This window comes from Cryptomeria japonica, chromosome 2 (genome assembly GCF_030272615.1).
Source record: "Cryptomeria japonica chromosome 2, Sugi_1.0, whole genome shotgun sequence".
In the NCBI taxonomy this organism is placed as follows: domain Eukaryota; kingdom Viridiplantae; phylum Streptophyta; class Pinopsida; order Cupressales; family Cupressaceae; genus Cryptomeria; species Cryptomeria japonica.
The window spans coordinates 594,425,350-594,433,545 of record NC_081406.1 but is presented as its reverse complement, the minus strand read 5'-3'; the positions used below and the strand labels follow the sequence as shown (position 1 = coordinate 594,433,545).

The following is an 8,196-nucleotide window of genomic DNA, read 5'->3' as shown; positions in this document are numbered from 1 at the left end:
TTGTTGTGTAGAAAATATTATAGTTGGTTTTAGGTTATAGTTAGATAATAGATCATTAGTTAAAGTTTTATGAATTTTAATTTGATTGAGTCAATGGGTCGTTGATATGCTTGTGAAGCTGAAAGGTTCTTAATGAGCTCATTAGGGATCAAGTCTTGCTGAGTTGAAAGCTTTGACATCATAGGGGATGAGGTCGGGATTGTGCCTAGGTGAATTTGGCAGAATGGATACCTCTCAGTCCTTGGCTCTTAGCTAAAGATGTATAGCCCAAGGTTCGATTGAGGAAGAATTGTTTATATATTAGTAAAGGGATATTTAAAATGTAGATTGATTCATGTGTTTGAATTTGGGGGAATTATATGGTTAGGCGTGTTTGAGTTAGAGTAGTATTTGGATGAGTCTCTTCCATAAAGTTTTATTGTGCCACCCTAGTAAGTGTCACTTTCATGTAATGAAGTTTAAGTGACATGTTCGTGTTCATGAGATATGTGTTCTTGTGAACTGTTGTCCATAAAATTTGGGTCAATGAGAATGACTCAAAAGGATTATGTAGTTGAGTCTTGATAAAACATCACATAATTTGACATGTTGCAAAGAACACTACTTACTTGAATATGACTTATGTGTAGTTTTGTGGTGTCTTTATATTGCTTGGCAAGAATGATTGAGGTATAATAGTTTCCTCAAGTTATATATTAGACTTGTATAAAAATAATAATGATTGCAAGAAAAGTGAATTCATTTGATCACCAAGCAGGAATGAAATTACTTCCGAAAATGTGAAAAAAAAATAAGAGTTTCAAATATTGAGTTAACTCCTAACACCTTGATGAATTGACTCCTAACAACTTGCATATACTAGTATCTCCATAGAATTTCAAGTTAAATAGGTCTTTATTTGTTTTGTTAGAGTTCTAAAGCTTTTATTTGTGTGTTGCATTATTTCATTTACTCCTCTTACTTCTCATACAAACATCCACACCCCTCCTACAAGGTCTCAATCCCCATTAGTTGTCATGCTTTCCTCTAGCTTAGTTGTACTATTTCACAAAACAAATCAAATAGAGAAGTGAGTGGATGCAATTGTCTTCGGACATGTAGTGTCGCGGTTAAAACACTTCGTTGGTGAAGCGGCCACCAAGGTTCAAACCCCTGTTGGGCCATTGTGCTCGCAGGCCTTGTGTCTTCGCTAGGCCGTTGTGCTCACGAGTTTGAACAAGTGAAGTGTGGGGATAAGGTCCCTTGTTGTGGCCTCACCGGTTCATAGCTATGGGTCAAAAGCGTTTCACGTGGAGCTGGAGGGCGTGTCATGCCAACGTCACCAGTCACATTAAAAGTTTACCATGCATTATTTAAAAAATAAATAAATAAAAAAGTGAGTGGATGCAAAGCCAAATGGACATGATAGTGATGAATTTAAGGATATTAGACATATATCACTTTCTTTTATATTGTAGCATATCTATTGCCTATGCATTTTGTGGCACCTACATTCTCAATGTATGATGGAAAATGTGACCTTGGAAGACATATTATATCTCATACAACTACATGTATAGACTTTCTTTATGGTGATGCTAGTAGAATTATTCGCACCCACTTAAAAATATAATGTTATTGAGTGGTTATTTTCACTTCCTTAAGGGTCTACTCATTTATTTAATGATCTCACTAAATTATTCCTAGTTCATTTCAAAGTTAATATGGGTTGTAGGGTAACAATTGTTGATTTGTTTGACTATGTATACAAATCTAATGAACACACTAGTGATTACATTATTTCATTTCATTCTTTGTTCTCGAAGTTAATCGCCCCCTTACATGATTTCAAAAAACAAAACATCTCTATTAAGGGGATAATTATACCAATTTAAGACAATGTGTCTTTGAATAGTTTTACTTCTTTCATGGATTTGTGTTCACATATTAAAACTATAGAATACAAGTTTCTTTTATGTAATGCATTTAGATATGAATCTTTAATTCAAAATACTACCCATCCTTCTCATTATCAAAATCCAAATAAATTTTCAAAGGGTAATGATATGAAGGAGAATATAAATCAAATGTGATTTTCTACTTCTTTTTTTCTTTATTTCAAACCAAATGCTCATAGGAAGTTCACTAAACTTCAAGAATTTGTAGATGATATACTTTAAATTTTATCAAGTGCGAATCTAATTATATTTCCTTTCATATGTCCTTTGGATTCCAACAAAACACTTCATAGAGCATATACTAATAAAGTACTTTGTAACTATATTAAAGTTAAGGGTATTACACACCAAAGTTTTTTTGATCTTAAGAATGACAACATATTAAGGTTTAAGGGGCTAAATTTAATGGAAACCCATTAGTTGCACCCCCTAATAGTCACCTAATAGTATATTATAGTTTTACACAAATCTCTTTCTAAGCCATATATACAGTTTTGAGGCACTGGTGAAAAACATAGTGATGATAATGTGGAACATGGGGATACATCACATAATTGAGTTTTCATGAAAAATATTGATTCTAATGCTACATCTTTGTCTCCTTCTATTTCAATATTGATTATATTTTATGATGCTCGGAAATCGCTTAACCTCCATCTATAGTTTGTTGATTCAAGCTCACACAACAAATCTTCCTTAGTCTAAACTTGAGGTGACTTTATAACCAAAATTTCCACCTTTGCACTTAGCTCCCATATTATCTACTACAAGAAAGTAATCTCCTATTGAAGCTAAAATGGATAATATTAAGCAAGTTTTATATCATCTTACCAACTATCTCTGTCTCAAGTGAGATTCACAAGTTGTGACTAGAGATAATCTTGTATTCATTGTTCCTAACCCCTCTTTAGTGATATGCTCTATCTCATGAGCCCTAGGGCCAACTTGCTCCTAAAGGAATAGTTTGTGCCTATCTAATTGGAGTAATAAATACAAATCATCCCCCCATATGACAATCAAGCCCATGGTGGGGTGCTCCTTGCATGTTTCTTACAAGTACACAATTGGCTAAAAAATATCTACATGTTGACCACCCATCTCTAATTTTTAATGGCTATTGTGATCTAGGTGATCGAAAGTCACATTCAAGATCATTTGTGTAGAGACCCAACTAATAAAATCGAGCCACTTTGTGACGCTCACTACACCCATAAAAAGAAAGCAATCATCAGAACCCACAAATTTTGTCAAGTAATATAAAAAATAATATATAAATATAATAATCAATTATAATCCATATACATATACATCCATATAAATGAATCAAGTATTACAAATATCACATACCTAGATCCCTTGAATGGTAGGTCTTGTTAACTAAGGTTCTCAATGGTAGTGTAGGTGCAAGTATGTATTATATGCTAGAAGACCCTTATGGACCTCCTACTTGAGTACATAATTGTTCTCATGTTAGTTAAATGTAATGCCTATACACATGACTCCTCCCTCTATTCTAATTTCCAATACAGCAGGTAATGACCTTGATCTTGCCCTTGTAAGAACTCTAGAGGTCTCTAGCCTCTCCTCCCTAGACTCTATATCCTCTTAACCCTCTCATATTCCTCCTCCTTCTGGATTATCCTTTGTAATCTCATAGCCTTCTCTTTTATCTCCTCCATGATCTCATTTACAATATCTACACCACCCCCACCACCACCTCCCCCTCTTATAGTAGGATAAATTAGTGTCGACATGTGTTATGCCCACCAAGCAACATATATTGGGGTAACCTCCACATCATTCATATTTGACATTGCCACGATCATGTCCACTTCACCTAAATATATCATTATATATGTACTAAATTGGGGCACCCACAACTCACCCACTCTACAAGGAAATATGGTTATACTTTGATATATGGGGCATAATGATGATATTCACTTTCTCATTAAATATGCATTCCAATAAATTTGATTGTAATCCTTGATACCATTGCGTTCATGAAAATTATGCTATTTAGTATTGTCCTCTAGTCATCCAAGCATGCTTTGACATTACCTCCAAGTAATTTCACCCCCAAGAACTTGTTCAAACAACAACATCTAGCATGTTGTTATGCTCTCTTGCCATTGATTTTTCCCAAGGGGATACATGTACCCACATTATGAATCTTCAACTATATCAACTAGAAATCGTACTAAGTACGCCAATGCTATGTGATCAAAGACCTAGATTTATAATACAATACACTCTGCTAGGCTTTGACCCTCCCATCAGATGTATTAACTTAGATCGTGATATAGATATGTTATCATTTACCAACCGTAGTTAAAAATAAAGCTTGACTATTGCATTCCCTAATGTAGTAAATCAAGTGACCGCACAAGTAACACACTTGTCCATATACCATCACAATATGGGATATTATTATGATCATAATTTGTTGGTTAAACTATGTATGAACCCCTTGCATCTATTGTATATATTCTTAAAATATGTGGCAACCAATCTTCCTAGTCTCACCACCAAATGTGTAGACATGTCTCCACCAAATTGAACATGCCATACATCCTAAAAAGTAATTGGGTAATACCACAATAATGAGTGTCACTTTTGGGGCAAAGTAGGACATTGAAATCAATATTTTTAGCCAGATCTTTACTTTCTGACACCTATAGTAGCTAAACCATTAAGAATTCAAAGATGATGCAAACTAGTGATTTGTGAGATTTTCTCTATAGATTCTAAAAATATATGTTTTAAAATTGGAAGTAGACTGTGATTATTTTACACTTTTAATAACTTGTTTTTTTTTTATAGTAAACATTTTTTAAAAGTGATGTTTATGTTGTAACGCATAACATTTTTTATAGAAAGGATAAAAGTATAATTTTTAAAATATAAAAATTTGTAACACCAATATCTAGTGCATGGATATTTTTCATAATTTGTTGTTGCATTTTTTTAAACAAATTTTCAAAGTCAGAGTATAATTTGGACATAAGTGTATGTCCTAATGATAACTTGTTTTGTATGAATCGAAATTCAATATTTTTTTTGTTGAAACAAGGACATAAATACTTAGCACACATATATCTTTTAGAATTTTTTTCACTGTTTTACTATTATTCCTCATGTGTAAAACAAATAAATTTATGTTTGGTGAAAACCCTATGTTTAATAAAAAATAGAAAATAAATATATAATAAAATTAAATTATATTAAAATTATAGATGTTGGAAAGGTCATTTTGAGGGTTACAATCCTGCAAATTATCTTGTCAAGTTCAATCCATTTGGAGGTCTATCCTGTGAGGAAAATTTAAGGTAAAGAGTGAAAGTGGCTAGCCAAGCACCTTCATTCAAAAGTATCCAAGGACCTTAATCTGAAGGCATGTCATGTTCACAATTTGAAAAAAAAAGGTTCAAACTAAGGTAATAAATGAAGGTTACTTTTTATTCTTTTTATGGAAGTTTCCATAAAAGGATTAAAAATGGACCTTTGAACAAAGGTCTATTTTTTCCATTTGATATTTTCCATAAAAGGAATAAAGGGACCTTCAAACAAAGAGCCTTTTTTCCATTTTTAGAATTACCTTCTGTTGGTTAACATATTTGCCTTTCTTTGATTTTTTTATAATGACTCATGCATACCCCTGCTAAAAAGCAAAAGAAACCAACAGTTGGGTGAACTGATTATTGGTTTACCCTCTGCATAAGGGTGCAACTCCCCATATGATATTCAATGATATTTTATGCAAAGTAATCACAAAGAAATACACTTTTAACCAAAAAGAGAGAAAGGCTTTTCACATCCATTTGTCAACACAATATGAATGCTACGAAATAATTATTCATAATGTAAAGCCCACAGACTTGAACTTCAAATATTTCACTCTTATAAAACCAACTTTACAAAATGTGCTCAATGTATTATGGACTCTGATCGAGACTCACTCATGCCTCAAAGGACAAGGGGGATCAGAACATCCAAACCAACAACAAACAACTAATTTCATTTATCAAATAAATTCACAGACTTATAATATGCGGATAATCAAAGAAGTAAAATATTCTGCACACAAACATATGTCCCAATAGAGATTTGTTCTTTCATTCAAACACACAAATTTGAAGTGTGTGCAAAATATACCATTTCATTCATAGATAAAATGTCCTTTTTGAAAATCCCAAAAGAAAACTAAGTCTGCTAATGCAATTCAAAAAAATTTGGACCCTCCTAAAAACTTGCTTAATTTCATAAATAGCTTCCAGGCTCATAGTTTTTGAAATAACTAGAGTTCATTTTTTAACTTTGTCTTAGAGTTAAAGAAACTGTCTTGTTTAAAACTGAATAAAACTTAAATGGCCAAGAGCTACAGACTAAATGACAACTCATTGATAACCCGATCAAGATTCCAACGTGGTAGAGGAAACAACTACTTTATCCAATTTTGCCGCAATGCCATATACATTCCGCCACTCCAAATGTGTCGTTGAGAAGTTGAGGATGACTTGATAATGCAGGAGCCCAATATGCAGAATGCGTTGTTTCTAGACTTCTTTATCCATGTTTACTTGCATGACTTTTATTTTATGCACTTCTAGATGATCAAAGCAAACTGCTAGCATTGACTCAATCCTAGCCACCTTGGAGAAGTCATCCATAGTTAGAGATTTTGTTTCTTTAACAAGTTGCACTCTCTCCTTGAAAGTTTTGACCATGTCTATTGCATGCTCAATTGTATGTCCATCATCTTTCAGGAGTTGTATATCAATGCATTTCAAATCTTTCAGCATCGTATCGATGAGCTCTTTCAATCCTTTTAATAATTTGATGGATTCTCCATGACCTTGTTTGATGATTGAATTTATCCATCCAATATTTTTCTTTGATACATACAATACATTATCATCTAAGTTATCCACAAGCTTCTCGGCAAGAAATTTCATGATCCCAAATTTTTGTACATCATTCATTTGCGCTAAAACTGCTACCCATTTATTTCTTTCTTTGCCCCATGCTGTAGCTTCTAACTCCAGCTCTTTACTCACAACTATAGCATTCTCATACACCTTGATTAAGATAGCAATGCAATTTGTGCCTTGTTGCACTATGGAGGCAAGCCATTCATCAAAAATCTCAGCTATCATACGACTTCTTTGAACCTGATCCAATAGCTTCCAGTTTACTGGTAATTTAGGATCAAAAGACAATCACATCTGCGATAGAGGCTGAGGACTCGAGTGATGTATGGCATTGATATAATCTGCCATTTGTGTAACAACCTGTTTCAATTCCCACTTGTCCTTCTCATCCTTCCAGGTTTTGGATAATATTCTTTTGGTGGAGGATTCCAAATGTTTGGCATTCGTAGCTCTTGAAGCAACTCCTAGGTCAATTTTCTCAACAACAAAATCTTCTTCAGTGGCATTTTCTGGGTCTTTATCTGAGTTAGGCTTTGCCACTTCTGCTCCCCAGTGCCCTGTGTCATCATCGGCCTCCATCATAGCCTCTGTTTTAAGCTTTTTGGGTTTGGATTTTTTTCCAAGACACTTACTAACCATATCTTCCATGGGAATAGTAATAAGAACCACACTGCGTTTATTTCCAATAGAAGCTCCAAGCCATCGAGAAACACTAGAAGATTCTTTGGGCAGAGGTCTCTGATAGTCTGGTAGATCAACAACAATCATGGTGCTCATTGGGTCTAGATTTTCTTCAGATTCTTTCTCTCTATCTGCATCCTGAACTGAAGGATTATTTAACACTTGCTCATCCATGGCCACTTGGGTTTCCTCACTCGAATCTAGGTCCATAACAATCTGGTTCATTGCTGGTTCATTTTTTCTCCTTCTACTCCTAGAACGGGTGACTCGAACCACTAAGGAGCTCAATGGGGATTTCTTTGACCTCTTGATTTGAACTTCTCCAAATTTCGGCCTTGTGGCACCTGCAATATCAACAATTACATTATAGGAGGAAGTTGGAATTTGTGTTGCAACATGAAGTGGACCAACTGTTATCTCTTTAGGAGTAATGATTGACTCCTTTCTTAATTTGCGGTCCCTCAACCACTTCTCCATTCTCCTTATAACATTGAAGGACTTGGCCTGGATACTTTCTTCTTCTCTCCTAACCCAATCAATTTCAGGGATGGGTTTTCTTGAACCTTTACATTGAACTCAGGGTCTAACACGTCTTCCCCCTCTTCTGCTTGTGTTCCTGCCACATTTATTGGCAATCTCATTGTAAC

General features: G+C 34.3%; 1 pseudogene; it reads right to left on the bottom strand.

The window, feature by feature from the left end:
• The window catches only part of LOC131052174 (probable inositol oxygenase), a 35,209-nt pseudogene extending 28,116 nt beyond the window's left edge, over nt 1-7,093 (bottom strand).
• Between the last annotated feature and the right edge of the window lie 1,103 nt (nt 7,094-8,196).